Here is an 18,252-nt window from a genome sequence, read left to right as displayed (position 1 = left end):
AAATCAAACATTGTTGTTCCAGTAAGAGTAATAATAGCCAGACTTCTTTTCAAATTAAAAAAAATAGTGGGTTTTGTTTTGTTTACAGTCATTCAGTTTACACCAGTCAACCATGGAAGTAGAAGAAAATAGTATAAATACTATTATTTAAAGTGAGCAAACTCACTTGATAAACATGCAGCTTTTCCACACTGAAGAAATAAAGCAGTTTGATACCACTTTAACTGCCATGGCTTCATACTGTTGAATCCCAGGATTTGTACTCTGGTGAGGTATTCACCCTGGTCTGTCAAGGGTGTCATACATCTAGATATATACTGAACACATATATTATAATAACAGACTGCAACAAATGTTTGCATATTACTAATAAACCTCTTTGGAACATTCAAAACACTTCACATGTAGGCCGTCCAAAGAACAGCTGTTCTAGGGTGACAAAAAACTGGAAAAAACTGGACGAAAAATAAAAATAAAAATCATGTACCAAGGCATCATTATTGTTACAGATGGAAAGCTGGGGTGACAGGAACATTTTTCCACAGCCCCTCTAATTAATTTATACCAAATGAAATTTAACCTGGGCCTTTGTAATTCATTGCCTACTTTCTTAGACAATGTTCATATCCCAACTCTCAATGCTTGTGAAGGCTCCTAATTTTGGACTGAGAAGATCTCTGATTCAGCCCATGGTATCTCAAGCAAAAGGCTCATAAGTAATAAGGACTGGAAGGACCTTTGATAGTAAAATGGTGTCCCTTATATAAAATGGCAAAATCAAGGTCTATTTTTTAAAAATTTTCAAGTGTGGATGCTTGAATCCATGCATAAAGAATCCATGGATACAGAGGGCTGACTGTATATTCAATATTTTCAAACCGTGGATAGTTGAATTCATGGATAATGAATCTGTGGATAGTGGGGGCTGACTATAGTACTTAGTCTAGAGGTCTCACCAATGAACAGTTGCACACTCTTGAATGGTGCATCACTATCCATCAGTACTTTTATATTCACTGGGCTTTCAGAAACAGCCACTGTACATTTGCCATTGCATAATGGGACAATAAAAAGCACATTGGCAGATACATAATGTTAGTATTTAGCAGAAGAATGGTGTAGCATAACCACTGTCCATGGAAGGAAAGAATATTTCTAATTGTAAGCGTTCCCAGATAAAAATGTAATGGGGGGGGGGGAGAATTTTGTACAATTCACATATTTCAGTGCAGGAAGATAACACAAGAGGCTAAAACACTGTTGGTGGTTTAAATACACATAATGCCATACTTTGCCTCCAGGATCCTAGCATGTCCTCTAAGTCTTAAGGCTCTCATGAAGCATCTGAGAACCCAGAGGACATGCCAGGGCTGCAGCAGCTCCAGCAGCCCTAGGAAGAGAGCTGAGTTCCCAGCAGCTGCAAGAGCATAGTTCCCTGCAATCACAACCCTCAAATGAAGAGCCAGACCAACCAGTACCTACCCCCATGAAGAAACATCTCAGCATTTAAATAAGAAGTAGTGCAACGTAGATGAATATGGACATGAGTTGGAATTCCAGGTAGCTGCTATGGGATCCCATGTGGCATAGTCCTACTGCATATTGCTGAGACATCCATGAAGATGAGAAGGGTTAAATGATACAAATCAGATTGCTCTTTCCAGCTTCATCTGTAACCTTCCTCCCACCGGTGTGTCAGCTGGCTGGGAAAGGCCCACATGATTGTTCTCACCAGACTTCTAAGGTAGCCATACATAATCCTAATGATTTTTAAATTAAGAGTTTCAAAGTATGAATTGTTTTTAATATGCATTCATTTTATATGCTTGTTTAACCTATGTTGAGTGCTTTTAAGTGTATTATGTGTCCTTGTAATTGCTATTGCAATTTAATCTCTTGTTGTTCCCCACTTTGGTAGGACCAGATCTAATGGTTTTATGTTACAGAAGGGCAGATTTCAATTGAACATTAGAAGGAACTTCCTGACAGTAAGAGTGGTTCAGCAATGAACCCAATTAGAGAGATGGTGGGGTCTCTTTCTCTGGATAGCTGGAAAAAAAGAAGAAGCTGGACAACATGTTGGGGATGTTCTAGCTGGAGATCCTGCATTGTGCAGGGCGCTGGACTTGACAGCTTATAACATTCCTTCCAACTCTATGGTCTATGATTCTATGATCCATAGGGAGAGAGATGTGGAAGAAGCATAATCATCATCATCAACAGTTGCAGGGCATTACACAAGCAAGAAGTGGTTCCCACAATAACAGGTGTATGTCTGTGTGTTCAAAGCATTTAAAGAATGTTGGAGCTGGGCGTGAGAAAGCCCAGATTCAAATTCCTGCTTATCACCAAGCTAAGACAAAAGTTTTGAGCATGCCAAACCTCTCTAACCTTCATCCATATTCCTGGAACATATGATAATCACAAACCATTCTTATAACACTGAAAAAAACAATGGAAGCTATTAACGGAATAGCATACGCCACTGAGACAGGCAATGTAATGGGCTAAACACAAAGGACTTAACAGGGAATCAATACAATGCCTATCAGTTTTGAACACAAACACCTGTGCATGTATTCAAAAGCATCTCCACACATAGGAGTATAAAGGTAGCCTGATTGCAATGCATTTAGCTTCCTAACAAAGCATACACACTGATTTTAAAAAAACACACTCAAGTTTACCATAATCTTCCTTTTATAGCATGATAATGAATCATCACCTGTTTCAAAGTTTTAGCTTGATTTAAAATATATACAAGACTAATCACCACTGATCAGCCAAAAAAAAAAAAAGGACTAATCAACCCCCAAAAGAATCATCTTAGATGTGCTTCAGTCACTGGGCATACATTCCCTTTTCTCCCCCCAGAGGTCTGCCTGGCAAAGCTCTCTCAGATAATAGCTTTGATTTATTGTGTCCCATCTTGAATGCAGGCAATTTCATTCTGAGAATTATTTATCATTCAGAACATTCCATTCTCTGTAGGATGACACTCTCTAACACAGGATTACATTTAACAGCCATTGAGTGAAGAGCCTTAAAAATACCTCTTTTTGTGTGCAGTTTTAGAAATACACAGATTTATGTCTGAATGCTGCTTGATTTATTAATATAGGCAAAATGGGCTAGTTTACAGCTCTTATGCCCTGGGATAAATTTAGCCTATTAATTGAAATATGCATAACCTAAAAATATGCTTAACTACAAGCATGTTCTGGCCCTTAACAGAATCAAACTGAATTTCATGTGGTGTTGTGTCTGGTTTTTTGAAAAGAGCTTTTTGTGACTAAGGTTCAGAACCTTTTAAAAAGCAAGCCTATTCTCTCTTTCAGATGTTTCTCCAGTGTCTGAAATTTCAATGTATTACTAATTCTATTTCCAATCCCTAGTAACCATGTTTCTCATAGGAAAGGACAAATTTAACATTTGATTTAGTTTAAAGCAGGGGTTGGGAAGCTATATTCTTCCTAATGTTGTTGACCCATAGTTCACATCATCCTGATAAATGACTATTCTGGCTGGGGACGATGAGAGCTGAAATCCATCAACACCTGGAGGAGTGTGGTTTCCCCAGCCCTCCTTTAACAGGTTCCTAACTGTACTTGGAAAAATTTAAACAGCATTGGTAGAATGAAGGGGAAAGTGCTTATACAAACATAGCTGAGATTTCTTTAATATATGGATGCTACCATAATAGATGTGGTCATCCACACACTAACAAGGTTAGTGTGGATGTGTTCTTGGGGTTATGAAATTATGAAATTCATTCATAAGTCAACAGGCAACCTGAAGGTACATAGACACACATACAAAAATCCATCTGCTTCAAAACTAATGAAAGATAGGGCTTTAAAGAGTCACAATTTATAAATTTAAAATGTAAAAGCTATTTAAAAACCCAAAAACTAAATTATTTATTATTTATTTATGGTATTTATACCCCGCCCTTCAGCTCTAAAGGCTGAATCTCCCTGACATTGACACCAAGGGGAACATTGTAAAGCCAGTGAGGGTAGATGTGAAAGCCCACAGAAAAAATGGGGGGGGGGGGGAGGTCATTTTTGTCCATGTTTTTCCTGAATCATGGCAAAATAAAATATTCTGTAATTGATTTTCTTCCTTTTTTCAATTTTTCTTGGTTTTTTCCATAGTTCCCCTCCCCCATTTTTTCCAGAAAAAAATATATAGAAGAAATGAAAAATTACCAGGAAAAAAGAAGAAAATCAATTAAGGACTATTTTATTTTAGCATGATTCAGGAAAAACACAGACAATTTTCCCCCTAATTTTTCCATAAGCCTTCGCATTTCTAGTGAGGGCATGGCTCCCTCGGCTGCAGAAGGAAATATGGATGCCTCACAACCTAAAGCTTACGTACCATATATATTCGTTTATACGTCTAAAAATTTATGCCAAAAAATTGACCCCAAAATCCCAGGTTGACTTATTTATGGGTTAGTATGGTAATGTGATAGCAGTTATTTTAGATTTCTGTATGTGGTGGGAAGATAGTTTCTTTTTCTCTTGAACCAAGCAGAAAGAGTCCTGAGTGATTAATAGCTGTTCAACAAACAGCTGTCCCTCTCCCACCCGCACTAGCCAAGGATGAAACCAATGTTGAAACAAATGCTAAACCAAAATGCCTCAATTAGAGTTTCTCTTGCTGTACGCACACATACACACACTGAAAGCACCTCCAAATTTTACCCTTGATGTTTATCACACTATACTCTTAAAGTGCTACTATTCCACTTTGACTCCTCTAGCTGCCTCCTGTTGCATTCTGGGATTGGCAGTTTTAAGGAGGGGTATTTAGAATTCTCAGGCAAAGAAGTTCTCTGCCTGTGAATTCTAAATACCCCTCCTTAAAACTGCCAATCCCAGAATGCAACAGGAGGCAGCTAGAGGAGTCAAAGTGGAATAGTAGCACTTTAAGAGTATAGTGTGATAAACATCCTGGACTTATTATCCACGGGTCATGGCAAAATCCATAATTTTGGCCCCAAAACCTACCTTCGACTTATACATGAGGTCAACTTATAGTCAAGTATATACACATTTCTTCATGCAATCACAGAAATGCACAATACGCAATCAGCATCAGTATCAAACCTCCTCCTTCCCACAGGAGGAATGAGAGAACACAAGAGAGTTATGAATATTCTACTGTACATAATAAATACAAATATGTTTTTAAAATAATACAGCTTTACAGTAAGCTTCATAACTAAGCAGAAGCTTAAACTTAAATCATACTGTTAGTGTTATCCGGAGTAGACTTATCAAAGTAATGGGATTTATGTAAGTGTTGATTCATCATTCAACAGTTGATTCAATGGGTGGAAAATTATTTAAACTATTATCATCACCCCACCCCTTGAGACAGGTGAAACCACTCACTAAATAGCTATACTTGTAGGAGGTTCCACAAAATGCATTTTTAAGAAATGTATTTCCAAAGGATAACAGATTTAATATGCGTGTGTGTGTGTGTGTGTCTGTGTGCTGTATGCCTTCAAGTCATTTCCAATTTATGGCAACCCTAAGGCAAATGAACCTATCATGGGGTTTTCTTGGCAAAATTTGTTCAGAAGAGGTTTGCCATTGCCTTCCCCTGAGGCTGATATCTGAATTGCCAATGGTGGGTTTTCATGGCCCAGGCGGGAAATGAACCCTGATCTCAAAAGGCATAGTTCAATATGCAAACCACTACACTATGCTGGCTCTCATACTATATATATGATATATATCTCAGAAGAAGAATGCTATGAGGCCTCCTCCCGTAGATGAAAACCATTTTGCATATATTTATTTGGGAGCCATCCTTCCACTGTAATAGCTCTCAAGGCAGGTTACAAATTAAGTATAAAGCAAAGTAAGATACAAAAACAAATAACTTCACCCACAGAAGGACTTCAGCTTGAGATCTCAGATGACAGGTAGATTAATCAAGAGAAAAGTAATATATGAGCCCCTGAATTGTCTCTGTGGGAGCTCACACAACTCTCTTTCACATTAAAAGAAGCAGAAAGATGCTAGCACACTTATACCAGACCAAAGTATTTACCCATCCAGTCCAGTATTATTTATTTTTACGGGCAAAGGTCTCAGGTTGAGGGGCTTTGCTGTCACTTATTTCCTGGTGTAATAAAACTGGAAATACCATGACTGAATCTGGAATATTCTGCAAGGGAACCATTCATCCATTCATTGCAATCATTTATCACTTCTCACAACAGGAAGCACAACAGATACAATATTAGTTAAAATATTATATTTAAAATCATTAAACTGATGGAACAGATAAAAACACTACACTACATAAGAAACAATTTATTTTTAAAATAGTTTAAAACTCACACACAGTTAAAACAGCCAAAGTGGTCACTTGCAGGTTTAAAGACCAAAGTCCATATGAAATGCCAGCTGTCTACTGAAAGCTCAAGGAGGATGGAGTCAGCCTGACTTCTCTTGACCAGTGGCATCACAAGGATTGGCTTTACCCGGGGCGGTAAGTCCCCCATTGATCTTCTCCCCTACCACACCATACAGAATCCTTAGTAATGTTTTTTTGGACTAATGTTACTCATAAATTGTAAAGTCCCATATATCACTGATGTAATGGTAATAATTTTGACATAAAACAACTAGAAAAAATAAAATTATATTTTTAAATCAGATGCACAGACTAAATTCATTTAGATATAAAGTTTCACATGCTTCAAGTGAAAATGTGGTAAGATGTGATGTTTTTAAAGAAAATTAAAATATATATTTTGAAATTTCAATTTTTATTTTAAAAAACAAACAAACTAAGGCCTCTCCTTTCTTCTCCAACTGAGCACCCCAATCACACCCATCTCTCCAGCATTTTAAAGGCATTCATGTGAACACCCCAGCCCGTTTCTGCCCCAAGACAGATGTTTGGAGAGCCGTGGTGTCACTCCTACCTTGGGGTCTCTTTACCTTGGCAATTCTGCTGTTTCTACATATTCAATCATGAAAAGATTTATTTTCTTAAATATGCATTTATCTTCTTTGTACTTACAGTATTTCTTTACAGTTTATACCTTCAGGTTTACCACTGAATCCAGGAATCATTTTGCTGGTGAGAGATGAGGACATGGGTATAATCCTCACACCCACAGCACAAGATATCTCTTGCTTACTGAACAGACACCTACCACAATTTTTCTCATTTTCTAAAATTACCTTTTAAAATAAAGTGTGTGATTTAAGTTCATTTTTTTTTTTTTTGGCAAATGTACTGCTGTGCTATAAAAGCTTTTATGACAGTACCAGTTTGTTGCATTTTTGTGTTTTGTTCATCAGCTATATTGACACAGAGAGAGAGAGAGAATGGTCTTCTGTCAGACAGCTTCACACATGAGTATCGCACTAAAGTGTGGTTCATGATATTTAACAAAGAGAGAAAATATGAGGAAGAAAATCTGACCACACCAAGCCTGAAACAGAAATTTTAAATCTCAGTTTTAGTTACTGAAATGTGAACATTTAGATCTGTTTTTTTCTTTCATTATTATTATTATTATTATTATTATTATTATTATTAATATTAAGCTTTATTTATGAAGCGCTGTAAATATACACAGCGCTGTACATGCAATCTTTTTAGTTAGACGGATCCCTGCCCTCGGGCTTACAATCTAAAAAGACATGACACAGAAGGAGAAGGGAGTGGTGGCGGGAAAGGGTAAGAGGTCCAGCAGTTCCTCTCTACCTCCGAGGCCTGGACCAAGGCAGATGGACTGGAGGGAGGGCTTGGCTTCATAATGGATGGTTAATCATTTTCCAGGGAAAATACATACTCTCAAGTAGGATAATGCATATACAGTACATAGCAATACAGGAAATGGTTTATCAAACCATCAAATAGTAAGCGACAATTATGCAATACCTGGGAAGGCTTCTCTGAACAGGATGGTTTTCAACTCCGTTTTGAAGCTGGTTAAAGAAGTGATGGCTCTTGCTTGTGGGGGAAGAAGGTTCCAGGAGTGGGGGGCAACAAGTGAAAAGGGGTGAATCTGGGATGGGGCAGAGGAAATCCTGGGCTGAGACAGCAGACCTTGACTACCAGAACGGAGGGCCCGAGTGGGAAGGTGAGGAGAAAGAAGGTCTGATAAGTAAGGAGGGGCCAGTCCATGGAGGGCTTTAAATGTCAACAGCAGGAGCTTATACTGAATGTGGAAAGGGAGGGGGAGCCAGTGAAGAGATGCCAACACAGGAGAGATATGGTCAGAGTGGTGGGTGGAAGTGATAATGCATGCAACTGAATGCTGGACAGAGATTAAAGAACGGAGGTGAGAAAGAGGAAGCCCAGCCAGGAGGACGTTACAGTAATCAAGTCGTGAGACCACTAGGGCATGGACCAGGATCTTGGCAATAGAGGCAGAGAGATATGGTCGGATTTTGGCAATATTGTATACAAAGAATCTACAAGCCTTGGCTGTGGTCTGGATCTGAGGGATACACGACAGAGAAGAGTCAAAGATAAAACCAAGACTGCGGGCTTGCTGGACTGGTTGAATAGAAATGTTGTCCACAGAGACAGAAAAGGAGTGTTGAAGGGTGGGCTTAGGAGGAAAGACAAGAAGCTCCGTCTTGGACATGTTGAGCTTCAAACGCCGATGGCGCATCCACTGCGAGACAGCTGTGAGGCAAGATGAAACTTGCTGTTCAAGCCTTGGAGAAAGGTCAGGGGCGGAAAGATACAACTGGGTGTCATCGGCATACAGATGGTAGGAAAAACCAAAAGAGCTAATGAGTTTTCCTATGGACAGTGTGTAGAGAGAAAACAGAAGGGGACCCAGAACAGAGCCCTGGGGAACTCCAACAGATAAGGGAACAGGAGATGAAGTCTGACCACCTGCAACTACTGCAAAAGATCTGCCAGACAAATAAGATCTAAACCAGTCGAGAACAGAGTCTGAGAACCCAAGGTCAGAGAGTATGTCAATTAGGAGACAGTGATCAACGGTGTCAAAGGCTGTAGACAAATCGAGAAGGATGAGAACAGAGTAAAGGCCATTAGCCTTGGCCTGTAAAAGGTCATTCGAGATCTTAGTGAGAGCTGTCTCTGTGGAATGCCTTGGGCGAAAACCAGACTGAAAGGGATTGAGGATGGAGTTGGCTTCAAGAAACTCAAGACAGCATGAATAAACAATCATTCAAAATCAGGGGTTCACAGTCACTGATGGAAGCATAAAATTAAGTACTGAAAAATTCCAGATATAATGTATGTTTTCAAGGATTGCCATTTCGAGGCTTTCCTTTCATTCACAAACCTAGTACAAATCAGAGAATGGATACAGAGACACAAGAACTCAGTCAACTCAGCTTTTGTGATTAATGTTTTTAAAATTCCACCTTGAGAGAAAGTGATATAGAAAAATGGTATTCATTACCACTTGAAATACAAAACCATAAATAGAGCAGATTTTTAAAAAAGAAAAGAAAAGGAGGTGGGATATTTTTTTTCCAATCTGTCTTTTATTTGAGCCAGTCATTAAAGAAACAAAATGCTCTTTACTAACTATAAACCAATCTGGATGAAAAATTAGCACAAAGTCAATAAAATGTGCGGTAAGGCCTAATTCCATTTTTACAACATGACCTACATTCCAAGGGGCTTTTTCCTCCTTATTCACATGATCAACTGGCACTCTAAGGAATCCATTCTATAATATTTCCCTGCTGAAACCATTTCTCCTTTTTGATTTTCAACTTCAAATGAGCACATACTGTCACCATTATAGTTGTGTTATTCCACATTAAAAAAAGCCTACCAAAAACTACCTTGTCATAAACCAGTTCTCTTGTGTGAAATTGTGTGAACAATTAGGAAATAAATATGTGTCTAAAAACAAAGCAAAAAGCAGTGTGGAAAAGGTTGCTATTCAATGCTGCACTTACATTTAATTGCTTGTATTTTAATCAAAGGTCTACAAAGAGGCCTTTATATGGTCTTTATATGGATGTTCTTCAAATTGGAGTAGGGATACAAGGGGATTTTTGTGTGAGAGGAAAACTATAACCAGATAATGAAAAAGAAGTCAGAAAATGAGTCACTTATAACCAAAGTGAAGTTATTATCTAGCTCAGGTGTAGATTTTAATTTGTATATGCAAGGTTAGCTCAGAGCAAAAACTCATGGATTACAAGGGATTACTACATCTATTTTATGAATAGAGTTTTTGGAGGATTTTTTTTTTACTACTTCACAACTTTCAGCACGGCCAGCATGACAAAAAAAACCCGACTTTTCCAAGCTGTGCTGATGAGCCATCATGTTGCATTTAGCTGCAGCATACCTTCCAACTGTCTCAATTTGGCAGGACCAATCCTGATTAATCCTCCTCTGTTGTCCCACTTTTTCTGCTGCTTTGAAAACACACCATTTTCTCTCTCCTTCTACCACTTGTCCCCTTTGTCAAAAGCTTATTTCAGTTGGTGCAAACCGAGTTCAAAAAGCAAACACAGTCTGCACCCAAATAACTTAGCCAGTGAAGAGTGGGAGAGGAGAGAAGGTTGTCTGCTCTTGACCTTCTCAGTAGGCTCATACAAAAGCAAATTGCTGCAACCTCTTCTTAGTAACTTTTGCCATCCTGATCACATTCTGTTGTAGTAGGTTAGCCACAGGTATACTAGTTTTCATCTGTGAAATGTTGGAGGGTGTCAGGGATGATGGGAGTTGTTGCACTTCACCTCAGGCTGTAACTCACCACCAAGTTAATGAAGCTGAGCTGACCAGTTTTGGCCAGTGGTTATTGCTTTCTTCCAAAGCAGCAGAGTTTCTGAGAATAAGCTGAAGATCCTGACAAACCTCTTCAGGCTTTCTCACTCTTCTTCCTCTGATGTCTCCAACACCATCAGGATTTGCTGACTCTTGTTGTTTTCACTCAAGACACCAAACGACTTTGTAGTCTTAAACAAAAGTACTATTTTATTCTACTATACACTATATACAGTTACAATTCTTGCTCTCAGAATATGCCCAACTAGTCTACCACAATTCTACCAATCAACCACAACCATCCACAACAACCAGCATCACATTAACAAAACTGGCAATTATTATAGCTATTGTTAGGTGCCACCCACTGGGTGTGTACATTCACATGATTGGTTGACTTTGTTCACCCCAGACTCAAGTCCAACCCATGAATATGATCTGATTATCTTGTCCATGAAACAAGTCTCAGGTGTTGCCAATATTCATTCCAAAATTTGTCCTTGGCTCCCAAGACTTCCAAATTAGATCACCTTTTACACCTGTGTGATTTCTCTGTCTATACATGCTTAGTCATTTTGCTTCTCACATACGTATTTTATTTCTATAACTGCATATCCCATGTTGCATTTCTTGACAGAGGGTATGCTGTAGCTGATGAACTGTATGGTTTTAGTACAAAAAGAAAATAAAGCATATAAAGTGTAGTATCAGCATGTAAGTCAATGGCATCCTGCAATCCTAGCAGGGCCTTGTACTGAGTGTGACTGGCCACATCTATCTCTTCTTTTTAAAAAAATATTTTTTATTGATGTTAAAAAAACATTTACAACAAAAACCTCGATACACATTACATAACTGAAACAAACAAAAAAATACACTCCTTGTTACATAGCTAAAACTACACAAACAAACTACAAAGACAAACATCAAGATAAAATGGCAGTGAATGGTTTGCACATTACTTGCAAACCATTCACTGAAAGCACAGCAAATATGTTCCTCAGCCACAGATCTCAATGAGAAAGCTTCTTGCTGTGGAGGGAAACTCTAAAAATCACTGTTTGCCTGTGCAGTCCTAAAATGGTGAGCTTATTCTCAACAGAAAAGCAAGAACATTTGGGCTACAATCTTATACTCTATGATATTGCATAAGCCCTATTGAACTCAGTGTGACTTACTCCTAAAAATACATTGCACGATCCAATCACAAAACACACATTGAATTCAGGCACATGTCAATTCCCCTATTTAAAAAAAAAAAAACTTGTACAACCGAGAATAGCTTAGAAAAAAGCATATTTCTATGCAGTGGGGAGAAATGGATTTTAAACAACCCATTAGATATAGTTCTTAGTCACACTGCATGGGTCCTAGATGAGCGGGTCTGGCTGAACCTTAAGCAAATGTAATTGGAGAAACTAATTTCCAATTTTTATTTCAACAGCCTATCTTTCCCACACACTTACTCCCTTCAGTGACATGCAACCCTGAGCCAGCTGTTTCCCCATTCAGGCATGCTCAATAACCTAGCACTGTATAACACATTCCTGTGCCTGGATGGGAGCTGAAGGAAGAAAGGCATGCCTGCATGTAAGCTGTTAGGAAATGTTTATGTTATAGCCAGATAACAGCAGTTCCCAAAGAACGGATAAGCAACCTGTTTGGGCAAGAGGCCCACAGCAGAAATGTATCGCAGACAGGGCTTACAGGCTGCTGCAAATATGATCATGAAGAACCTCCCACAACAAGGGTGGAAAATATTTGGCCCCTCAAATGGTTTGGAATACAACATGCATAATCCCTTTCTTTTGGTCCCAGAGGCTTCTGGGGGCTGGAGACCAAAAGACTTGGAAGATGAGAGGTTCTCCATTTCTAACACTAGATTCTGTGTAGAAAACCCAAAAGAAAAGTGCCACACACCTCTGCTAACTCTACTTGATGGTCCTGTATTATTGTTGTTGTTGTTGTTGTTTTAAAAATGGTATAGTTTTAGGATAATGCAATGTGGTTACGAGCACTGCTGGAACCCTGTGAAACCAAACTAAAAACCTATGAAGTCCAGAATCCTGTTTGAACTATGGACAAGATGCCCAGAGCAGAAACCTACCAGTGCATTCTTGCATTGTGCATTTGACTTACACTCAAGAAAGAATTCTGGTTCAATCACACAGCATCTTTGGCATTTTTAGTTAGAAAGAATATATACTACCTCAGGTGAAAGACAGAAAGATTGAGAGTCTAGAGAGGTGCCAAAATGAGACTAATCCAGGAGTGGGCAACTGGAGAGAGATTAGGGGCCAGTTTTCTGTCCTGGGACTTCTACTGCTAAAAAAAGCTTCCAGCTAGACCATGAGGGGAAAGGGAACTGCATGCGGCCGGGGTGGGGTGGGGGGTGGTGTTGAGGTAAATGACTTTGTAAAAAAAAAAAAAAAGAGCTTCGTTGTCGTAGGCTTTGTTAATGGAGGTTATGCCTGTAATAACCAAATCGATTTTTATGGGGGCAAAACCACATAATGAGAGGTGTTGGTAGGCTTGGGTAAACTTTTGAAGAAGTACCCCAAAATCCTGGTTGGGCTGTCACCTTTTTTTGATCACCCCCACCACCTGTGCCTTTAACAGTAACTGGTGCTCATCTTCATGCTGTATAAATCTTTACTCTCTGGTTTTTGCAGTTCACCTGCCACTGAAGGCATAGGAGCAGGAGTAACATGTCTCACCCTGTCTGTCAGTTAGCAACTCTGTCCCCTATGCTTTCTCATTAGGAGGAACAAGAGGATAGAAATGGATGCATGTCATGTTCTCGCTGAGCTCTGCCTAATGCCAGGAGAGAAATGTCAGACCCCTGGGGGACAACCTGTCTACTTGTTCAAGAGGAATCATCACAGGCCACCTTGTACAAATATAACCAATCAGGCCTGTATCTCATGTTGAGCAGATTGTCCAGCAACAAGCATAAAATCTATATTTATAAGACATTTCCATGCAGCTTGTACACGCTTAAAACCATACAGTGCCTTTAAGAGCTGAGTTCTTCCACAGATAACATTCCATCTGTAGCAGCAATGGGCAATTGCAATGGGGGCTAGTGGCCAATTTCCTTCCCCCAGAGTCCTGCAGGAACTGACTAACTTGTCCAAATACGAGAAGACCCAGAAGTGGTCAGGAGTGAAAATGGGTATTTCTGGATATTACATAGTATACAGCTGTGGTGTTCTGTGGCCTACTGGCAGTCTATGAGCCATTGTCTACCAGTCCCTAGTGAATCTCCAGGATAGAAAAGAGCAATTGTAGCCTATAGATGTGTTGGCCACACAAAAGACTTGGGGGTGGTTTTCATGCTTTCCCCACCCCTATTTATTGTGAACTCATACCATGAACAGCATGCTGATCACAATTAACCAGAATGCAGAAATACCAAAGTTTGGAAGTAATGATCTGCAACTAACAGAGTTACGTGTGACAAGTTATGCCACCTTTTTTGTAGTGAGATTCTAGGGAAGTTCTGTTTTAAAGCTTCCCCATCCATTTATCATATTCTAGTTATTTTAAAAGTATTTTTACAATTTTAACGGGGAATTTTTCAAGTTTTATCTCATTTTCTTGTCCATCCTAAGTCTTACAAAAAGAAAAATGAAATGCAACAAGCTGTGCAATAAGCAACAGAGTATTTTTTTAAAAAAAAAATTGAAATGGGTAATGACAGCATGTTATAGCTAAATATTATAATAAGTAATGGGAACATTTTTTAAAAAGTACAGTGGTATCCTCTGGGGTTTGGTTCCAGGGCCTGCTGTGGATACCAAAATCAGTGTTTGTTCAAGTCTTATTAAATACAATGGTATATAGTAAAATGGTGTCCCAGATATAAAATGGCAAAATCAAGGTTTGCTTTTTGGAATTTATATATTTCAAAAAATATTTCCAAGCCATGGATGCTTGAATCCAGATAAGGAATTGGTGGATACAAACAAACAAACCAACAAGCTTCATTTATATACTGCTTCATACTGAACTAGCAGTGTCTAAGCAGTTTACAACTGTAAGCTAATTGTAAGTTACTGAGGTTACTCAATTACTCACTTACAAGAGTTACCAAGGGCTGGTTGTAACTTAACAACTTCTGGGAGAAACAAGAAGGAGGCATTAACATACTTGGAAGAACCAAGCATATAGAATTCTGTATTTCTCTCCCTCTCTGGGGTGAAACACACGGGCAAAATAAAGCAGCTTCCAGCTGCTTTAAAAACAGGATGTTTAGACAACACTTGAGGTGAAAGCGGGTGGAAAATGAAACAAAGCTGTGCTCTGGGCTAAAAAACAGAGCAAAAACTGGCCCGATACTCTGATTTAACATAGAAAATGGGCATCTTCACATCTGTATATAAACAGCCAGTGTGGGGCTGCGGCAAAGCAAAAAAAAAAAAAAAACACAACAAAAAACAAAACCCAAGTGCAACAACTGCAATGGATGTAATAACAGCATACACAAACTAGACAGTCCAACTGGAGTGCATGGGGTAAAAGGAGGTGAAGGGAGGCCCTCCATGATTGTGCCTTGCCAATGTATCAACCAATACATGGTTGCCCTGCACTGGCAGTGCATCACACATGTGACTGTGTGGCCGATCAAAGGGGTGGCTATCAAACGGAATGGCATCTGGACAGGATGTGGAAGGTAATTCGAGGTTGCAGGCAGTGTGTTTGTGCAATGGTGCATATGAATGGTGGAGAGGCAACAAAAAACAAAATGATGCAATGAGGATTGACGCCACACCATGTGGACTGCACTTAAATGTTTAGTCCACCTTGGGAGAAGGCCGTGTAGGCCGTGGGGTTTCGACCCACTTTTGGAAAACACAGGATTGAGCTGCTTTTTCCTGCCCATGTGTTCCAGCCCTCTGTCTAGATCAGAGATAGGCAAAGTGAAGCTCTCCAGACAATGTTGGACTACATAGTATAGTCAGTAGTCAAGCATGATGGGAACTGTAACTCAGTAACATCTTGAAGATTACATATTCCCCATCCATGATATAGACACATAGATCTTCAAGAAACAGTTATAAACAGCCCAGCACAAGGAGCAAACATTTCCTGGTACCAATGGAGTGTTCACCATCAGTCAGAAAAAACCCTGACTGATTGCTACAGCTTTGACTGGTAAGGCTCTTAAATCAAAAGTTCTCAGCAGCACAGTCTCCCCATTAAAAATAGCTCTTCTGCACATTTCTTATGACCCCCTGCTGTGGAATCTTAGATCAAACACTTGTCTTCCTTGAAGAATTACAGCTGCCCTTTGCAAGTGCATTTAATTGGCAGATACATCCAGAAAGAGGAGGATGCTTCTTTGTCTAACAATTCAAGGGAGATTTAAAAGAAACAAAGAGAGAAGAGAAGAGAAGGGGGGCCCATACATATTTTCTTGTAATGTTTGTAATGTTGGTTATTTATTTAGCCTTTTAGCAATTCTTATGTTAAATCAATGGTGGTAAAATTGCAATTTTCCATTTCTGAACATGAGGTACTGTCAGCAGATTGATGCACTGACCTAGTAAATGAATGTTATTTTTTAATATATATATATTTTAAAAAAAATAGTTGTGCATGGTAGATCTTTCTGCTTTTAATATTCAAATATTTTTATATTCTGCTCTTAGTATGATAAAATTATTTGAAGTGGTAATTCATCCTGGCCGTAGGAGATTCTGGATGGGTTCAGATCTGTTTCAAAGGTGTTTACTCTGGGTTTTTTTCAGATCGTATAAATCTTTCGCCGTTTACAATTCTTCTAAGCAAACAGAATTTTTTTCCAAAAGGGGAACACCCATTAGGCTAATATTTTTTCTTGGTTCACTCTAAAATACTATGGGCTGGTTTGGATCAGGCTTCAAATAGAAAGGTATAGTCAGGTGGTTTTTATACCAGACACTCTGGACAACACTTTTAATCCCCTTCCTCCTCAAGGACGATTTGCTTTTTCTGGAAGGTAAACAGCAGCTACCTCCAAAATTCCTTACTGAGCATTCATGAACAGCAAAACAGAGAGAAAAAAAGAGAACAAGCCTGCCTCAATAGCTATTCCCAGCATTTTAAAAAAGAATGGAGCTAGAAGTTTGCCGCTATAATGAAAACCATAAGAAAAGTGAAGGCTGGTGGAAAGGAAGTCATCTGTGGATGCATTTTGGAAGAAGCCCTCACAGGGTCTGTAGAAGGTTCAAAATGCAAGACTTATCTCACTTGGTTGTTTCTCTGACATGGGCATGTTGTTAGTTTTGAATAAATTTGAATAAATGAATAAATTCTAGCTGAAGGCCCCTGATAGTCTTCCCGCTCCTGCATTTTTCAGCAGATGAATGTCCAAATAGTTTTCAGGGCAGACCCAGGCAAAGGGAATTGCAGTAATCCAGTCTGGATAGGACTCCAATCTGTGTGGCAGCAGCCTGTTGTCAGAAAAATGATAGTCCTGCTGCTTTATCACACTAGGGGGCAAACAGGATTTAAACGAGAATTAAACAAGAGTTGCCCCCTAATGTGATAAAGCAGCTGTTCAGACATGCACTAGAACACAGGCTCTGCTGTAGAGATCACTGTTTTCTCTAAGTTCCCTTCCCCCCTCCCCTACTCTCGCTCTCTTGCTCGCTCGCTCGCTCACTCCCACCCAAGCATTTGCTATCACAGTACAGGCCATCTTTTCACATTTAATTTTCCAGATCACTGGTATTCAGAATAAAGAGAAGATCATGCATGCAACTCCTAGCAATCAGCCATGCCTCACACTCCATCCCTACCAGAACAAAATGGCATTTCAAACAGCTCAGACATTGTAAGAAGGAAGCTGTTGTCTACAAAAGGTTAGACCACTGGAGCAAGGCTGGAAAAAAGACAATATATTTTAAGCAGTAAAATGCTGTTTCAAGTCAATTCTGCCTAGCACCTCCTTCACACTCCTCTAAACTGACTTTCACAATACAGGCTACATCAAGCTGCACTGATATCAGTGGGGAAATGACAGGGACCAAATAATTTTTCCAGACTGACTCTGAGCTTGCAAACTGCTCCCCTAACTTTCTTATTTAGTTGATGGTAACAACAAGACGGCACACAGAGAGACTTCACTTCCTCCCTTACAGCTTCAGTGTTACCAGGGATTCTGAGAACACTTTAACTTTCACAGGGCACCTTTTTCCTTAGGTGTTACTAGCATCAACTTTCAAGAATCCCAAAACAAGGAGACATCAGGCACCAGCATATAATTTCAAACTAAATCTAAGAAGAAGTGTAAGAGAAAATGTATCTCAGAGTCTCAGAGTACAGTGGACCCTTGCTATCCACTGGGGTTTGGTTCCAAGAACCCCCATGAATAACAAAATCCATGTATATTCAAGTCCCATTAAATACAATGGCATAGCAAAATGGTGTCCCTTATATAAAATGGAAAAATCAAGGTTTGATACTTCAAATTTATACTTTTTTTGAATATTTTCAAGCCGTGGATGC

At 39.2% G+C, this 18,252-nt stretch overlaps 1 protein-coding gene across 8 annotated transcripts in view; it reads right to left on the bottom strand.

Annotated features, from left to right (window-relative positions):
* Positions 1 to 18,252, bottom strand: part of TNIK (TRAF2 and NCK interacting kinase) — a 361,859-nt gene that overhangs the window by 250,592 nt on the left and 93,015 nt on the right. The window lies entirely within an intron of this gene.

Source organism: Sceloporus occidentalis, unplaced genomic scaffold (genome assembly GCF_023333645.1).
Source record: "Sceloporus occidentalis isolate IW3139 unplaced genomic scaffold, rSceOcc1.0.p SCAF_2, whole genome shotgun sequence".
NCBI classification, from domain to species: domain Eukaryota; kingdom Metazoa; phylum Chordata; class Lepidosauria; order Squamata; family Phrynosomatidae; genus Sceloporus; species Sceloporus occidentalis.
The sequence above is the reverse complement of the archived record's forward strand: the minus strand, read 5'-3'. Positions and strand labels throughout refer to the sequence as shown.